The sequence below is a fragment of the Pelmatolapia mariae genome, linkage group LG20, assembly GCF_036321145.2.
Source record: "Pelmatolapia mariae isolate MD_Pm_ZW linkage group LG20, Pm_UMD_F_2, whole genome shotgun sequence".
NCBI classification, from domain to species: Eukaryota; Metazoa; Chordata; class Actinopteri; order Cichliformes; family Cichlidae; genus Pelmatolapia; species Pelmatolapia mariae.
Genome location: NC_086244.1, coordinates 13,851,056 through 13,871,069, shown reverse-complemented (window position 1 = coordinate 13,871,069; position 20,014 = coordinate 13,851,056). Strand labels below are relative to the sequence as shown.

Sequence of the window (20,014 nt, the reverse complement as noted above, 5' to 3'; positions counted from 1 at the left end):
ACAAACTATGGAACAGTTCTCACTGTAGTATTTGTATCGTACAATGGTTTACACTTTTTGAATTGTGAGGCTTTATGTTTTTCAATGATGCATAATTTGGTTCAGGCATATTCCTTTTCCTGTATTTGGACTGTTCAGTATTGAGAGATTCAGACTATCCAAGTAGTTTTAAGTACTACTTACAGCTTTGCTTGATTTTCATGGTGAATCAGTTTATAATATTACTTAAATCTGGAATGTGAAGAAATGTGTAGAACATTTTTTGGCCTAAATGGATGATAAAGACCACTAGAAATACTCTTAAATAAATGACTTTACATACACCACATAGCCAAATGTCACTAGATGGCCTAGCTGAGTTATTGCATAAAGTCACTAATGAAGTCATGTGTCTATGCACAATTATCTTCTATAAGTGCTTCATAAAGGGGCATCTCACTTTTCTCTGAGCTTCTGAAGGATTGGTGTGAGACTGCCCATCAGAATCCATCTCTTCTTGAATCACATATTGTCCATTAGCTGTTATTTTTATCTTATTGTTGTTCTTAAAAGACATTTTTTTAAGCATTTTGTCTGTATTTTTTTGGACGGTTCACATAGAAACATCTGTGTAAATCTGTGGTAAAATTTAATCATTCACCTATAATGTGTCTGTCTGCAGACCAAAACTCATGACTGCGCAAATAAACATGCAGACACATTCGAGGACCCACCCTGTGTAGTGCAAACAGAACCGTGTTTTACATCTGTCGCCCGTGTGGGTCTTGGATTGTGTCCAGTTCTTTAGAAGTTTTATGGAATAATGTTATTTGCAACTAATTGTGCTTTCAGTTGTGGAAAGTCCCCTTATTTGTAAAATCTAAATATATTTATTATTTTTAGCTTTCAAACTAAAGGCTGGTACTTTCACTTTTTCTAATGGGGGACACTCCCAATAGGACACAGGTTGTGTTTTATGTTCTTGTCTCCCTGAGTGTGTAATTTCCCACTGCATGTTTGGTTTCCTTTAGGTCTACCTGCTGTGTCTTTGTGTTGCTCTACCTGTTTTTCTCCCTGACTGTCGGACAGACGACAGCTCACAGAGGTTTTATTTCTTTTGGATGAGTCTTTGGGAGGAGCTCATCATAAGTAGGTTGCACACCCAGCCCTGCACACCTGTGCATGTGTATGCATTGCGATGCGGTTGGGTGGTGGTGAGAGTGGTATTGTGCCAAACCCTAAAATAACCCAGAGTAATACCTGTATGCAGTAAAAACATACCATTAATCAGTCTGGTGTAGGTCGTGCATTAGGGTAAAAAAGGAAGTTACTAGAAGATGATGGATTATTTTCCGTAATGGCACTTTATCTGCCACAGTTTTCCATGCATGTTGTGGAAATCTTGAATTAAGTGTTCTGTAGTTTAAGCTGTCATCTGCATTTAGATGCCAAATACATTTTATTTTCACATCATCACTTGACAAATGTACAAAGTTTTCCTTTTCCCTCAGTTTAAAAAGTGCTTCCTGAACATCACCTAGTAAACTTTGTGTGTGAGCACTTTTCAAGAAATGGGGGGCATAGTGGTTTTGTTGTGTTTGACATGGTTAATGTCATGGTGACAAGAGATCTGAACCTGAACTTGTGTAATTGTTAACTACAGAGGGACAGGCCCACCTATGCTTCAATTAAAAGGGGAGGTGCAAACAGGAAGAGGGCAAATACAGGAGAGGTGGTATTTTATTTATTCGCCTCATTGGGCACAGACAAACTGGTTCTGCTGTTTTATACTGCTGGTGTTTTTATAGAGAGAGAGGAAGAGCTGCATGTCCAGTAAGGTTTAGCTGGGATTAATTAATCAACTACAATCCTCAATACTGGGTTGGTTTCGAACTTGAATTTCTAAATAAGTTCTGAAAGTTTCCAAAGAGCCTAAACACTCTGTTTGGTCAAAGTTATGTTGACCTCCTTGTCCTCCACTGTGTATTTTCTGCATTTCTTCTTCTTCGTTGTTTGATCCCAGTTGTTCCACTGCAGTCCAGCTGAGTAGAAATCGAGTTCAAAAATGCAGTAGAAATGTCTGTTGCGGTGTAGATCAGTACCCATTGTAGGCGTTTCCCCTAAAAATCAAGTTGGCAGAAGTGTTAAATTCAGCACAACTGAAACACGTATGTTTTTTGTTTTTTTTAATACATAATGGATGACAGTCAGGAATTTAACTTTCTATTTTCACTGTGTCTAGTAAAAACAATGTTTTTGACAGAGCATGGGAAGTAACAGGTTCTACCTGGTGGATTTACATTAAACATAATAGTCCATTTAATGTGCTAGCAGCCAGCAGGAAAGATCCAGAAACGAGAATTTCACCACTTAGCTTCTTTATTTTCCGATGCGGTGTTAGGTTTCTGAAAACATCTTCACAGTTTTGTTTTGACAGAACTACAATTTTATTAACAATTATAAGACAAGCCTTAAACTTAAAAACATAAATGTAGTTTTATCTGACGGAGGTCTTTATTTTGAAAGATTAGAATGACATTTTTGGCATTAGGAGTTAACCAGACTATTTAAAGGAAATACACATGACTTGGCATTTGTGTAAATTAACATAATCGTTACACTGTTAATGAACTTCGTCACTAAAAGTTGTTTCCATAATGAAACATTCCTCGTCAGTAAATGTTACTGCAAGGCGTCGCCTGCTGTTCACTCCCAGTTTAAAGCTTCTGGTGGTTCAAAGTGCATCAGTGCACAAGGTGACATACCAGAGCTGTGAGTCATGAATAAGGCGTGCTGGGTAGGAGAGGTTTCCTTGTGTACAGACATAGTTGCTTGCTGAGCAACAAATATCTGCAGTTATCGTGACAGTGCATGCCCATAGACCTCTGACCCTTTTATCTGATAAAATGCCTCACTTACAAATTTTAAGATTTTTTTTTTCCTAAAAAGAAAATTGTAAAAAAAAAACAAAAAGAAAATTAATTCTGAAAAAGCAACCATTCACCATGATATGCAATATTAAGAGAGCCAGTGTCAATGACAAAGGTGATGATGCGTGATTCATAACTTCCTGTGGGTGGTAGAGTGTCTCACCTGATTACATAGCATAATATTATTGGTTTAAACAAGGAGATCTTAAAAAAAATATCTTAGAAGGGATCTGAAAAGAGGGAAAGTAACACTCTTATCAGGAAAATCTTACTTTCACCAATGACAGCGTTTCATTAGCTCCTGGAGCAGGAACAACTCTTGACTAATTAAGCTGACTAGGTTGAAGGTTTTATGATTTCAACTCTACACTGGACTGCAGGTTAGTTGAATTCAAGCTAACTCATTTATGAGTAAAAGTTTTCTGGATTTTTTTTTTTTAACAGAATCATCCAAGACTAAACCCCAGTCAGAGTAAAGCTTCAGCAGGCTTTTAGCCTATTTTAGCTCATATAGGTCTGGTTTAATAGCACATTTGTGTTTACAATTTATGGTTTAATGTCCTAAAGTCAATTTCCTCCAGCAGCAGCTGTTTTCAGGAAAACAAGCTTTTAAAAGCAGTCGAGTGCAGGAAGGGGTCAAGGGGGGCATGCATGAAGTGCTTGTATTTTTTGTAAACTTAATCACATGACTACAAACACAAAGGGAGACTGACAACATGGAGAAGCAAAACGATCAGAAAGACATAGAAAGTGACCTTAAGCAAAATCAGCATAGAGGGCTTTGAAATGACTACAAAGGGATGCAAAAGGCCAACGAAGCATGACCGACAACCTTAAAGAGACAAAATAAGAAATGCCACCTGATACACAGAGATGACAGAAGTACAACGAGAGTGAATTTGGAGCTGGCGTTGATGAAGTTTTCACAAATATTCACAGACGTTCACCTTATTATGGAAAGTTGTGACTTAAAAATATTTGTCAAGCTATGAATTGTTTTTCATAAAAATAATTCAAACTACTTTCACCACTTTCTGTCACTTTCTGTAGTCCAAAAATAATCTGGTGCATAATCTTTACTTAACTACACGCTGGATTTAAATTTTTGTGTAAAAATTCATGTTTTCTTGAGGAGTGATATAAGGTAAGCAGACTGTTCCTTTAGATCCACCTCTATGATAAAATCTACACACATTTACACAAGGAACAGAAACGCATTAAGTGGCTTTGCCCTGACATTAGCCAATTTTATTACTAGTCTCTGAAGGATGAACCTGGACTTTATAATTTCAGTCCAACAGTTTTTATGTGCTGTGACCGTAGCAAAATCTGGCAAGGTCTGGACTTTTAATCTTGTTGCTTAAATCTTATTGTGTGCATATGATTAAAGAGTCTTGAAAAAGGAGGGGGAGGCCTGCAGAGGTATTGGGAAGAAGGCCCCACCTTCCTCATACCTGCATACTTATAAAGGTGTGTCTATTTAACCTGCCACAGTCATCAGACACCACCTAGACACACCCTGGGGACTCCCCCTGACTTTGAGGGGTCAGGGCAGGAACTGGTATTTGTGACATGGGTTCTTGTACTCTTTAGGATATCTAAATACTACCTTTAAAAACTGATCTGCATATGAAAAACAAGGCCTGAAATGCCTAACCCATGATACTAAAGCTTGCATTGTCTTACAAATTGGACCAAACGTGTATTACAATTTAAATACTGGTTTAGCTGAAGTTTTGTAACAAAATTTTAAGTCTAGAGCTTTTTCCTCCCTCTGTATCTCCCTCAAACACACACACACAAGAGGCTGAGTGAGCTAATCAATCAAGTCCACAATCCGTGACAAACCTTGGCTGGAGATTAACTGACCAGCTCACATTCTCTCTCCACCAGTCTCTCTAACACTCTCTCATCCTCTCTGTCTCAGAGGTTGTAGTTAGGGTCATCTCCATGTACACAGTAGTGCAGCCCACCCACTAACACATACACATGCAAACACAGAAACCCCCTGTGGTCTGAGCTCAGTCAGGAAATTAGTTTTGAGCCCGTCTGTCATCATGAGCACTTCTCTCTCTCCACGTCCTGCAGTGAGTACTTCTGAAATGTTTCACAGCTGAAGGCTAAAGTGTGAGATAACTAAGAGAGTTCAGTTTTACAAGTTTGGTAGCAGCTCGTTTGAAGCTGTTTGTTGAAATGTAAGGCTTGATCAATGAAGAATTTACCTTCTGAATCTTTTGCAGTGATAAATATTTGTTGAGATCCCTCAGAGTGAGACATTTCAGAAAATGTTTTTTTTTTTTTTTTTTTGTAGCTACAAAAAACATTTCACAAGTGACAGTTGTGTATGTTTGCTCACTTGGTCAGTTACCAAGAGGTGCCCGCAAAGGAAGCAATTTGCTGTTCACGCTTTGCTCGCTGTTTCTCGCAAGCAGGCATTTTGGGCTTTGGTTGCTTACGTAACCCTCTAACCTTTTTAGTACCTTGTCATATGTCAATCAGCGGTCTCTTTAATTCACATTAAAAGTCTCTGTGATTGCTTGTTTCCCAGTTGAGAAAGATTTACTTGGACCTGCCCACTTTGTGTTGCCAGTGGATATTTCTCCTTGAGGTTGTAAATGACATTAATTTTCAGTGGTCTTTTTTTCACCACGTTGCTGCCCCTGTTAGTATTGAAAGGGAAAATAAATTGTGATTGTCAAATTAGCTATTTAGCTAGCCTAGAAATAGCTTTTAAATTCAGTATTATAAAGCCTCAAAGCTAAAACTAAGCTTTTATTTATTTTGATTTATTCAGGACAGTGGCGCAGTGGTTAGCAAACTAAACAAGGTCCTTAGTTCAGTCCTACCATTGCCTGTCTCTATGTGTTAGCCCTGCAACAAACTGGTGACCTGTTCACAGTGTACCTTTCCTATCAACAAAGAATGACTGAAATTGCTTTTCAGCAATGAAGTTGTAGCCTGTAACACTTTGCAAATGTAACGTTAGCTGCAAATGGCTAACGTAGCCTAGCCTCACGACGCCCAAAAACACTGATACATTTACCTTGTTTTGAGCATTAATAAGGTCTTCTTGCTTCTGCTGTCGGGTGAAATCGGAGACAGAGTTGCACAAAAAATCTAATTGTGGATGATGCCAATTAAATTCTGAGCAGTAGTGAAATTTCAAGTTTGATAACAGCTGGAAAAGGAGTTTGAAACTTTTGTCTTCAAAGTAAAAGTTGTGCCTTACTGCTGCAACCAATGTGTTGTAAAAGCGGCAAATTTTACTTTCATTTCATTTCAGCTTTGTTTGTTTTGCACTTTTTACAATTTCAAATTGCTTGGCCAAAATTTAGTGAGTGTTTGTAGACAAGTTGATGTCCTCTGTGCAAACTAGAGGCAACTTGAGCAACCTGCTAGTGACCAAATTAATTGCAAGGTTGTTTTAGATCGAGTATTGTGCATATCCTTGTGATCATTTCCACCTAGGGATTGCCAAAAACCTCAAGTAACCACTTCCCATTTGGTTCAGGAATACAAATTTTTCTCTAGTGATTTTTGGTTGCCAGCAGGTTATCCAGTGGTCTCAAGGCCTTTGAGGCTAGCCATCATATTTTTAAAATTTAGTTATGTATTAACACCATTTGTGTTTTTACACAAATATGTATTTAAACATTTCTTTAAGACCATAGACAGTGTGAGGTTATATTATTCTTACAGTTGCAGCATTTATATATGACTAATTTGTTTCGCCAATTAGGCTTTGTCGGGAAGCATAATTGGAAAAACAAATTAGCAGTATATAAACATAATTTCTAGGAGTAAGGGTTGGACAGTAATGAGGAGAGAATTATAGCGTCCCACATTCATCAGCCATTATATTTTACTTTCTAATTACTTTTTCTGAAAAGAATAGGACTTTGTTGGGTCCACTGAATGTCACACACCATTTAAATACTGTAAACCAAGACTGTTTTTCCTATTTCCGTCGTCTTTTAACAACTAAAAATGTCTCTCTGCTCTCCCAAGCTCCTGTCAGCGCATATAATCTTTCTCGGAGGGATTAAAATACAATGGACTTGTTTTGATTGCTTTTAATCAGACAACACAGACTCGGTGTCATGAACAACCAGCCCACTCATGTTATGAATTCATCCACTCGTATGGCGAGGAAAGGAATTAATTGCCGGCTGTCCATCTGTAGTTTTTATATATGTATGAAGATTGATTTTCTCATTTAAGTTAAAAATGTACATATGAGTCACAGAGGTTCGCTGCTTCAGCTCAGTCTGACAATGGCTCTCTGTGGTGGGTTTTGAAGCTGGTGGGTGGGTGAGAGTCTACTCAACAGGCAAAGTTGTGTTGTTACCAACACCTCCATTATATGTCTCTCCTTCAGAACAACATTGAATATTTCTGAGTTTATGTTACAGAGCACTTTGACATTTAAAGGCTGAAACCAACTAAGACAATTTTAAGAGGTTCTGCACTTTTGCTATTACAAATAGCTTCTTTGTTTCACTTTAAATGTTTTTGTACCAGCTCAGCTTTTCCACTGGGGAATTTTCAAGTTTGTGTTGCTGATATACTGCCAATCATTTTGCTGTAGGTTTGGAGGGTAATCCATCAAAGTGAGGACAAAAAGAGAGTCGTGTAGCTGACATGCTGACACACAGAGATGTGACCTCTCCTCCAGGACAGGACAGGAGCTCTACAGAGCATGTCATCTGACAATTTGCTTTATCATGTGTACTTATTTGGAGGTCTGCTAGTCAGCGCAACAGCTCAGTTGAGGCAAGGGCTAATTTTTATTTTATGCAGTATTTAGAACTGGGACTATTAGACTTTCTATTTAAGCCAAACTTTATTACTTTCTAGATCTGAGACTGTTGACAAGACCAAATAAAATTTTAGCTATATAATGAAAAGTTGTAACTGTAAATTACTTGCCTCACCTTAAAGCAAACCACTGGGTTGTGTCTTTTTTGCTCTAAATAGGAACATATTTAACAAAATTAGCATCATGTCACGATAAAGAACACTTGAAACGAGCATTTGAAGCCATAATCTCATCAAGAAAGCATTTACTGCGACCATTAATAAAGTGAGAAGTGGGCCCTTTTCTCATAGACTCCAGTATAATCAGATTTCTATTTGCAACCAGAGGATTCATCCCCTGGTGGCCATTAGAAAGAATGCACTTCTGAATTGTCTGGTGTTCATCTTTCATATGGAGTTGATAATTTTATCTTCATCTTTTGTTTTCAGTTATGTTGAGTAAATTATCTAAAGCAGCACAATGGGGCATTTATTTTTTAGCGCTTTGATCTTATTATTCTGTCTGATTTTATTTGATCATCTGCTTACGTGCTCTGTGTTACAGATGGAAAACAGTTGTGTGCTGGTATCTAGGATATCCGGTCTTTGCTTCAAAAGTGCATAACTTTGAAGTTAAAATTGAATTTAGAGGTTCAGCGTTCACTGCGGAGGGCAGGATTTGATCAATTTCAGCCTTCCTCTCTCCCATTGCTCCTCTTCATTCCACACAAATGAAAATGAGCTCCTGTGGTTAAAAAAAATCACAGGAGCATGCCTTGCTAATTGGGTGTTGTTCTAATTTCAGTTCACAATGTCATTTTGTCTTCCAGGCAGAACAGTTTGTCCTTCAGTTAATCTCAATTTCTACACTAAATGCCCACTTTAGTGGCAGAATGTCTTTCTCTGTAATAGCAGCTATTAGCATTCAGACTCAAAGTGGTATTTGGTTGCTGCAAAAGCTGTAGTTTGTTAAGGATACAGCAGATTTACCGTGTGACATTTGCTGAGATGAAAGATGATTAAATGCTCTGCTTCTCTCTCCAGTCTCCAAACTTCCAGCGGAACAAAGAGGAGTTTCCTGCTTCATTGGAGAAACTCCGGCAGCTCATAGAAGAAGTTCACATCCTAGAATCATCATCTATTGTTGATCAGGTAAATGGCAAAAACAAGAGAAACTTGCCTCCAATTAATTTTTTGACAAGTAAAACTTGTATAGAAGAATATAAATATAAAAATGAAAAAGTTTCTGTTATAAAATATAAGCAATAAAACAATAATATATGAATTATACAAGGGTAAAACAAGGGTTAACGTTATAATATAACAAAAATTACAATGCAAGTATAAGATATGATGAAATGCACAATTCATCTTTCATGAGTGAAGTCATTATAAATTTGTCTGAAGGTCAGTAGAACAGCAGCAGTAGGATCTGAAACATAAAACCACCACTGAAAAAACCCCAGTTAGATCGTTATCACCTGTATTATTGAGGCATCAAGTATTTTATGCTTGATGTTGGCTGGAGTTGGCAATTTCGATTTTAACGTAATGTCTGTTAAACATGAGTCTTTGCTAGAGGGTATGGGGCTAATTGCACAACACTGCCTTAACTGCATTCCTCCCAACAGTCTGTATGGGGGTTTGTTTTTCTTATTTCCACTCTCTTTATGCCATTGGCTTGATTCTTCCCTTCATCTCTCTGTGGGAATCTGGGCCCGCTTCTCTCTGTCTGTCTCTCCTCCTCCCTTCCTTTCCCTCTTTGTGGATGTCTCCTGAGGCCATGTTCAGACAGGCAGCTCAAATCCGATTTATTCCCCTACTATGAGGCCTTAATTGCAGAAAGTAAAATAATAAAAAAAGAACAATCGAGATAAACCCGCGTTTGAAAAGCTAGTCAGTTGGTTTTAATGTCACACTCTGAAGTTTTTTATGATCATAGTTTCATAAATGCAGATGTGCTACCAGCCAGTCCTACCGGGAATTTTGAAGATCTTAACTTTTTATCACCTCCACCCTGTGCTCTTACATAAAACTGATTGATGGAGCGTATTACCCAATGACATGACATGGTAGAGAGCACTATTAGAGATTACCACATATATGATATTCATAGTCAAAAAGTAACACAAGTTTAATTTTCTGTTCAGCTGAAGAACTCTGATTCAGAAATTTAGTCACTTTCACTGTGGACAGTGAGGACTAAAGATCATATCTGGGAAAAACAAATCAGATTTGGCTGCTGAGTGAACATAGTGCCAGTTTGTCTCTCAGACTGAGTCACATGGACACATAGACACACAGACGAAGGGGAGGATGAGGGTGATCGTCATGTTCTGCCAGGATGACTCAGTCGGTCTGTTGTCTTTCAGCCTACAGCCGCTCACTGAAGGACTCTGTCACCTTGACAAGTTCAGACTCACAACCAGAACTTTATCTTCCAACTTGTTATGTACTCATAGGGTCTCAGTCCATTTCTTTTCACCTCCTCTCGTCTGTCTGTATTTCTCATGCCTGGTGATTCATCCTTCTTCTGTTTGACAAAGTGAGACTTCTGAGAGCTGTTGCGTAGTACTCTGCAGACTAAATATATAGGATGACTTATAAGGTGACTTATCTGTGCTTTGTCTTTTTTAATTATCAACAATTTCTCTGAGATTCAGTTGTTAAGAATTTTTCTTACCTCACCTTATACTAAATAAAACAATTCATACGCTGGGTGTGTGGATCCGAGACAATAACTGAATAAAAATAGTCACAAATGGACCAGGATATGTCAGTACCAACTTCATTACCGTGACTGCTTTTTCTGTCTGTATGATCTGTCCATTGTGTGCTGCTAGCATCAACTGGTGGAAAGATTATGTCCTAGTAGACTTCCACCTAATTTAATGGTAAACAGGTTTTCACTGTAATCTAACAAAACTAAGACTCTGTTGTCTACTGTAGTAGCTCTGGGCATCACCACTATGGTGCTTTGAATGGAATGCTCATTGTAAAGTATCAGCAGGTTGTACTGCTTGGTTCCCAGAGTTGAATTAAGCCTAGTCTTAGACTAAAAGAAAATGTTAATGGTTGGATTTGCAAGTTTAATTTGGCAGGAATTTTTTTTTGCTAGATCCTCTTCCTCATACAACCATCCAAGTTTGGGACTAGCAATGGAGTACACTTATTTATGCTGCCCGAGGCTGGCTTTGAGACAGTCAATTATATCAGCATTCTTTTATTTCATTGTATATATAGTTTGATTTGAATATCACCATGAAATATATTGTTCAGTAATGGTTGAGACATTTTGTTCAATATTACAACTTCCTGATTGTCCCAGATGAAAAGTTATTTATCACTACATAATCATTATCAATCTGATTAGCATGTTATGAGATAGATGTCTAATATAGCTGCTAGAATGTGTGATACACCCTTGGATACTTGTTTCTGATACAGAGTGTTTCAACCATTTCATGTTCAGCACGTTGGTCAGTTGTTACTGCATTTAAAGTGTTTTTTTAAATAAAGTTATCTTGGCTTGGCTTTTACCATTTTTTTTTCCATTCACAACTATTCGTTCCTAAAGAACAGTGAGAGAACTGCTTCCTTTCAAAAGATAAGAGCCTATTTTTATATAAAAATAAAGTTTATTAAAATTGCTCCAGCTGCCATCAAATGACGATAAGCTATTCCTGATCACCGGTGGGTTTCACAACACACCATGTTTTTGACTTGTTTTCCTCTGTTCGCATTAAACTTGTGTTGACTAGTATTTTTGCATAAATGTTGTATGAAATTGTTGCATATTATCTTTTGTTCCCAGAGTTTACATCATACAAATAGATTCTGAGGAAATTTTGCAAATATTATTCCTAGATTGAGCAGAAACTGGAGGTTTTCCTGTCTTTTTTTTTGTGATATTGCTGGTGGCCATTGAGAAAAATTTACTAGCAATAGTGAGTGGCACCTGCAAGCTCTAATGACTGCTCCATCTCAGGGTTTGGTGTGTGAGGAAACGACAGGAAAAGAGGGACTGCTGGGATTTGCTGTTCTGAGCCAAGAATTGACCTTTCACCTCCAGCAGCTGCAGAGACAGACAGAGCAAGAGCTCAGCAACATACGAACACAGTGAGTCAAAATAGTTTTTGTGGTTTGGTATTAGGAGTTGTGAGAGTGTTTCCAAAGTGTGTTTCCTTTCAAAGAGCATATTTTTAGTTTCTTGTTTCTTGGACTTGAGAAGAATGGATAGTTGATGAAGTTTGAGTTGTTTTCTTGTATCTTCAAGCACCTTGTAACTTCAAGAACACTGGTGAGCAACACCATTATCTGTTTTTTGTTCATAACCTTTCTGAACAATGTTAGTATGTTCAGTCCAAGCAACTGGCTTAAGTTCTTGAATCAGGATATTCTTCTGCAATCTGGGTTATGTCTTAAATTACTCTGGGAATATTTTCAATAAATGGTATTTGTTGCATCATATGATCAAAGTACTTCTAGTTTATTGTCCTGATGGTAGTGAGAATTTCTTCTTCTTCCACACTGGTGACTTTGGCTGTCCAAAGTATCACCGGTATCCCTGCACCTCTAATCTCTTACAGGAAGCATTAGTTAATGTTCATGCAATAACACCGTGTAGGTTTATATGACAGTATGTAGAGTGATTACATTCTTGTCAGAACTTTTCTCATTTTCTGAAATGAAACACTGGTTCTCATCGTCTTGGCACTCGAGGTATTTATATCATGGTAGTTTACGTCTACAAATGATGCTTCTTCTAACTTCTTAAAAGAAGAAACTAACCTGTCATAGCGTGTATCTTTACATTATCATAAAGATAAAACATTAGCAACCTATTTAAGAAGTAAGGCTCTACAACCCTACACATGGGGCTGTAGACTGACTATTGGCCTGAACACTCGCTTATCCTGATTACCCTCCTACATATTAATGCATGATAAAGATTTCAACAGTCATCTTGACAGGCCAGTTTTCTCGAGAGTAGTTCGTTTTTTTATTTCTGTTGAACTGTATCACGCTATGACAGGTTAGTTGTTGACAGATTTTCTCTCTGGTTCATTTCTGCAGTAAGGACATCTGGAGATGATGAGTTTTTTTCATTGTTTTGTTTTGTTTGCTCAGTGAAAACAAAAAAAGTCCTTTTGCACGTTAAACCTTTTAGAGCGACATACTTAAACAAACTGAAAACACCCACTTTTCAAACCTAATATTCTAAAAAAATGAATCTGGTAACATTAAAGTCTGTGTTTACTGAAGGATTGGTGCAGGAAATTATATGACAGAATAGATAAAATTCACAATTTATTCTTTACATGTTGACTAGTATCAGTAATCTTAGAGTTTAGGTTCCCACCAATTTCTTTGATTGAAATCTACTGCGCTATATACAGTCAGATCCACAGTGTTTTTTTTCCATTTGATAACTGGGGTTTCCAGTAAATTATTAAGTCCGGACTTATGTGGTACTTCACCACATGAGTGAGGGTGGGATACACCTCTGTTGGTTTGTGGTGCTTTGTCACACACCCGAAACATAATTGTGGGAGTTTTGCTGTATCTTATAACAGGAGCAGGCTCTGCTGGAAAAAAGAACAGGATCCTGCCTGCCTTTATATTTGGATTTCCCAAAAGAGGGAGTGGAGGGAAATGGAGAGAAAGTGAAAGTTAATGGCTCTTCTAATGAATTAGGTATATTTATGTGTTTGTGCACATGGTGATCTGTGTAATTTAATTACCATCAGTGGAGACATCCATACACTAGCATACTTTTTGGCTCATTCTTATTCTAATGAAAATTATTAGAAATTATTAAAAGCCATTAACGTCATAACCTTAATACACGTAACGTAAACAATTCCTGGTGTAAAGTTGCCAGTGCTATGTGGAGACATTTATTGGTCTTTTCTGGGCTTTTGTTGAGTTTTACTGTGCAAAGTTTTGATTTTAACGTGATTGAATGTGATTGTCATCTTCAGTGAAGCATGAATAGACTTAGAAAAACTGTTTGGAGCAGCATCTGCAACCCGTCCCTCTACATCTCAGGCAGACAAATAACAAGCACATCCACGTTATGTAACAGTTGGCCAGATCAACAGAAGTGTGGAAGTATGCTGATTGCAGTGTGCATGCTGGATCCTCAACCCCTTACTATATAGAGTTTTCTCCTGATAGCTCACTTCACTGTGAGCAAAATTTCAGCCCCTATAGTTGAATATCTGGATCTGTCCAAACCTGAAGAGCTTTTGGCAAGATCTGTAAAACAGAGACTTTTAAATAAGAATTTTATCAGATTACTTAGGGTGAACTCAAAAAAGTTTACACCAGTAAACCAAAAAGGAAATTCATTGTATGAGCTTTGTTCTGACTGTGCTGAAGTTAGCAGGTAAAACAGTTGAATTATATATATGAAAAAAACACATTGCTGATGTTATTTGTTTGTTTTATGTTACGTTATGCATGAAAAAGTAAAATAAGTTGCTCCATGTCATTGGGTTTCTCTGTACGTTGTAAGGTAGGAGATAATTGCTGCTGTGAATTGGCACTACATTAAGAAAATGTAATTTAAGTGAGCTTGTAAACTGTTAGCAAATCACAGTAAATCAGATGGTAACAGGTCTTGGTCACCGCCCTGTTCTGTCTTCCTCTCTGTACTCCTGCCATCAGCAGACAAGACGAGCTGAAACACATCTTAGGATTGAAGGTGTGGCAGCATACACACACCCACCCACATACACACACACACATTATTGTGAGCATATTCCCGGAAACCTCCTAATTTCTCAACCCTGTTGGTCCTCAGTGCCAACGCTGATCGTCTCTTGTCACAGCTTGGATCAAAAGCTTTATGAGCAGAGATGAATAATTTCTCAGTGAAACAGTTACATGTTTTCATCATGTTGCCCTGCCCAGTAGTACCAACTTATCATGTCCACTTAGCTTACTGGAAGAAGACGTCATCCTACATTAAATTTATTGGGGTTTTCTTTGGCTCTAAAGGAGGCTTACCTAATAATGTTGGAGCCAATGCTGGGTTTGGTTTTGAGCAAGGTGAATCTAAGACTCAACAATCTACCTGAGTAGTGCTTAACAAACAGTTTTCATAACAAGCACACAGCAAAACTTTGAACTTCTATAGCTTAGCTTCTTTGTTAAATAAACTCCTCCAACATAAATTAGTCTCAGTCCTCTGACAAGACAACTGAGCCGCTCTTCTGAGAGTAAAACCTTAATCCCAACTGTAACCCTGGATTCAGTTGTCCTCACACACTCTGTTCTTAACCTGAAATAATGAACAGTACTATACGCAGTGTGACTGTCCTATAAGGCAGCTAACGTATACACTACAGGCTACATCAATATGTGAGCAGATACAATAGTAATATTCTTTTAATACTTTAACATATATCTGTATTTTCATAATATATTTGAAATTAAATAATTAGCTTACTGACATTTTCTGGTAATTAAGTCAGTGTACCCATGTTCACCTCACCCCTCACCGGGTTCTGTAGACCCTAAAAGAGAGGGTGCAGAACCGTGGTAGGTTCAGACAGTATGATGTTGCATAACTCCAAAATTAAGCTGTGTTTTACCACAGTGACGTTGGCGCCATCATTAGAAGCAGATCCTGTAAATGCCAGAATTCTATTGGACAAATCCTCCATAGTGGAGGTTTGTTTTTGGTAAATTTTGACTTCAAAGCCTGGCATGAAATCAGGGAAGAGCATTAGTTTGTTTTCCAATTTAAATAAAGACCTTCCTGTGCATAACCTTGAATGTTTTCCATTCAGCTTGCAAACATTTGCAGCTGGACTGCATTTCAGTCATCACAGAGAACTATATATATATATATATATATATATATATATATATACATATATTGTGCATGAGCATCATCCATTTGTCCAAATGTTGTTTTCAGTGCTCAATGACAAACAAGGATGGGTGCAGATGGCAAACCCTGTGATGATGTTTTTTTTATTAACTGTGTGAAATATCTTATTCAAGTGCTTTTGGCCTAAGGAAATAAAGTAGAGGTAGACCAGTGAAAATGCAAAGAAAATATAAATGTATTTAGAAAATGTTTTTAGAAATTTGTCAGGATGAAGAATTCTCTATACGTTCAGTGTTTCTAAAACAAGGATAAAAAGTTCTAATATTCTTTCGATTGTTGGACTGGAGAGAAAAGGCCAACTTCTTCCAGTTTTCTTTTTTTAATGAACAGTTTCCTAGACCCCGACTGATGCTTGAAATAAAAAAAATTAAATAAAAAAAAATTAAAAAACAGATTTTGGGACCAATAGTCCAAACATGCTGTTTTTATTTATTTATTTTTGTTCAATGTTAAAAAAAAATTCTTTTTTTTTTTTTTGATATCATGTCAGATTAACACGTTCAAGGATCAAAACTGGAAAACAAAATGCAAAAACTTTTGCATTGCATTTTGTTGACCTGCTCCACTGTGAAAATCAGAAGATGATCCAAAACAGTACAAATTGTAAGATTTACTAGTTTTGACCAGGGTTGTCACAATATCAGATTTGCAATAAATGATTAGTTTTGATCAAAATAATCCAAAAAAATGTTACTGTGGCATATAAAAAAAATTGTATTATATTAATAAATTTACTGTCACTTTAATTTACAAACCGTTTACAAAAAGAACAATTACACTGACAAACAAGTATTTCAAGTTTTATTATATCTGCATTATAAACACAACATCACAATTCGAAATATTGTGGCTATCATCAGTATTGCTGTGTTGGTGCTAAATGTATCTGTGGAAGAAAGCCTTTTTTCTGTTATTACACAACTTAATTCTGACTTGATAGTGGGAAAATTGTTAACTAATTAACACATTGTATGTAAATGCACAAATGATATAAATGTTTTTAAAGTGTAAATTCTCTTTGCACCAATCAGAAATCTCACATCTTGAAACTTGAACAAATAAAATGAGATGTCGCATTTATGAGAAGAGAGCGCTGGAGCTGTTTGAGTGTGTTTTTCAAGTATCTCAAAACAAACCTCAGCTCCTGATCTGTCTCATTTAAAAATAACAAGATGGACTTTTTATTTTAAAATCTGCAGCAGTGCATTATGGACCAAAAACTCTCACAAACATCTGTACAAAAACTCACAGACTTGGATGAAAAAATAAAGTGTGATTGTGATGGATTATATGTGTTGCTTTGAGCTGTATTTTCCCATAGACAGACTGAAACATAGTCTTCAGTCTGGTTACGCAAGGAGAAATCAGCTTTTTGCCAAGACCAACAGGCAGACTGGCAGTTTGGAAACTACCCAGCTGAACTCTGTCAACTCCTCTTCTCGTCTTCATGTTCTTCTTCTGTTCATTCAGTTTCTACTTCATAACTTCCAAAATCTTCTGATGTTGCCCATAAAATTGACCAAGAAGGCAGACAAGCTCTGATGCTTCTCTGATTTATCCTATTAAATCAAATTTCCTTTCCTGGTTACTGGTTTTTAGTTTGAACATGGGGATTAATAGTTCACTGTCTTCAGGAATTTCACTTGTTAACAAGCCTAATCTCATGGATATTTGCATCGACAGTATGATGATGGCTAATGCTAGCTCTTACAAAACAAGAAAATATTGGATTTCCCCCTCACTGAAACTGAAGCAAAAATGTCTTGGATGTGCTGTACCACAGTGTTTATTATGTTATTTGTCAAATATTTCCACTTCAAAAACATACAAAGTTTAAAGTTGAATGTTTTAACGTGGAGGTCTGTGGGCGCTGAACAGCTTTTGGAGCCTCGAGTAGCCATTGAAAGAACTGCACCATTCACGAGCTGACTTAATGTTTTTTTTAATACCCAGAAGATGCAAATTTGACTAGTAATGAAATTATTAAAAAAAAAAAAAAATCTATGATCTGTTTCTGCACATGTACAAAGGTTTTACCTTTTTTGAAAGTTCACATGACGTTGGATAGATGTATTTCAAAAAGAAGTATGTTTCATAGATGAACTGTATTTTTTTTTAAACTCATCTACCAGCATTCAGGCTTCATACCAGCAGCTATGTTTTGCTAAATTTAACCAGTCATGATTCCTAAATCTAATAAAACATGAAAATGAAACTTTGTTTCCACTAAAATGTAAAAATGAATGACAGCCACCTTCTCTTCTCTTTGTCACGCTTTCAGCCTGAAAGCACTACAACTTTTGTGCATGAGCTTAAATTTTTGTGAATATTTTATATTTGGCTGTGAGACTGAGGTATGATAATAGGAAGTTGCACAAGTACAGTGCAAAGTCCACCTGTCTTTTTTGAAACTTGAAAGTGGACCTTTTTTCTCCCGGGTTTATTCTTAAATATCCAGGTCTGATCCTTTTAAAATTTGTATTTATTAGTTTCTCTCTTACATATGCAAAATCAGGCCTTTCTTTTTGTATTCCATCTCTTTTATATCTGTTTTTTTTTCTTTAACCTTTCTTGATTTCTCTTTCTTTCTTGCCTTTTCTTTCTTGTCTTTCACTTTTTTTTTCTTTCATGGCTTTCTTCCCGTCTTTCAGCATATCAAGGATGTTTGATTAAACAAGACTCCACATGATTTCTTCTCTCCACTCCTTTCTTTGTCGGTATCTGTTTCTGTCATGCCCTGCTCCTTCTTATTATGCTGTCAAAGCCTTTTTTAGCTCATTATTGCACTCCTCTCACCCTTTGCTTTTATTTCACCCTCAACTCCTCTTTCTTTGTGTGTGTGTATGTGTGTATATATATCTATATATTCATATTTGTCACACATTTCTTCTTTTAACAGCACAGCACCCAGTGTTGTGAATCCCTTTCTTTGTAATATATCAGTCCAGCAAAGCCTCCATAAGATATTTACTTCAGTGGTGATAATGACGGTCTTAGCTGCTCTTCAAATCTGTTATGAGAACTGTTGCTGGGGCTAATTATCTGGCGATCCAGTGACATAGTCAGAGTGTTGAATCTGTAACTTGTGAATGCACCTGCAAACAGTTTTAGTTTCGGCTCTAAATGTATGATTTCAGCAGAGATTGGAGTAAAAGTGGAGCCTGGTATTAACATGCATGATCATTTACATAAAGCTGTATAGCGTCACCTTTGTCCATGATGGAAATGCGTTCTGGAACAGATTTTATACATGAGAATAAATTCTATATGCCACAGTGTATAGATTCTGTGTAAACCAGACACAAGGAAAATTACATATGTGACAAGCTGCAAGCAGTGAGATACATTAATATAAAAAAATAAAAATAAATAAAATGACACCCACACGTTTTTCACCTGCAATTATGGAGTAAAATGTGTTTGTCACATACATTCTCATAATTATGGAACCCTATTCACGCTTTTCTGTACATAAGCCCCTAATCAGAGCACACTGACAGCTGGCTGTGTGTGTGTGTGTGTGTGTGTGTGTGTGTGTGTGTGTGTGTGTGTGTGTGTGTGTGTGTGTGTGTGTGTGTGTGTGTTTCACAGAAAGCAGGATTTGACACATTGTTACCATGTGGTGCGATGTGCGTCTGTTTACATGTTCACGTGAATGTGCGTTCTCTCTCTCACTCACTCACACACACACACACACACACACACACACACACACACACACACACACACACACATATTGGTAATTAATGTCTTTTCACCGGGATGGGTGATGTTCCTCATCGCAGTGTTTTAATGAAGTCTTTTGATTGGTTAAGATCAGGTTTGATTGACAGGTGACTGATGAGTTAATTTGCATGAACTTCAGAATTTTTTTTTTCCCTCACGATGTTAATTTCTTCTAAACAATGAACTGAAAAATGTAGATTTCTGAAGAAGTTGGAAAAAAATAATTGGAAATTCATCCACAGTCCAGCAGGGCAGAGCTACACCGCACAGTTTGCAGTGATACCGCTGTCCCCGATTTCAGCCGAAATGACACTAAACTGTTGTTGGTTCTTAACTTTTAAAAAAGTTACACAGAGAAAATGGGAGAAACATCAGGCTCATGTGAAATTCACTCAGATCCCAAAAAACCCTACAAAAACAAATGCTAGCAAATGCAATCTGTCTTCATCAAACAAAATTCAGAATACTTGACTAAAGGTTTGTCCACCAAAGCCAAGTATTGCATCTGGAATCTTTATTTATATTGCCTCAGCTGTGTTGTATGGGTAAAAGAGAACAAGTTTAAAAACCACAGGAAAACTTGACATATGACTGTGTAACCTGATAGCACTTTGCTTAATGTACATACTTCATGGTTGTTGGAGAACTTGAAGACCTTGGTTCTGATCTGTTAAGACCT

At 37.0% G+C, this 20,014-nt stretch overlaps 1 protein-coding gene across 1 annotated transcript in view; it reads left to right on the top strand.

Annotated features, from left to right (window-relative positions):
- The window catches only part of LOC134618731 (cingulin-like protein 1), a 55,854-nt gene that overhangs the window by 11,512 nt on the left and 24,328 nt on the right, over window positions 1-20,014 (top strand). Inside the window, exons 2-3 of the mRNA XM_063464276.1 lie at window positions 8,751-8,858; window positions 11,695-11,825. The gene's annotated coding sequence lies outside the window, so the exon portion shown is untranslated. The remainder of the gene's footprint in view (window positions 1-8,750; window positions 8,859-11,694; window positions 11,826-20,014) is intronic.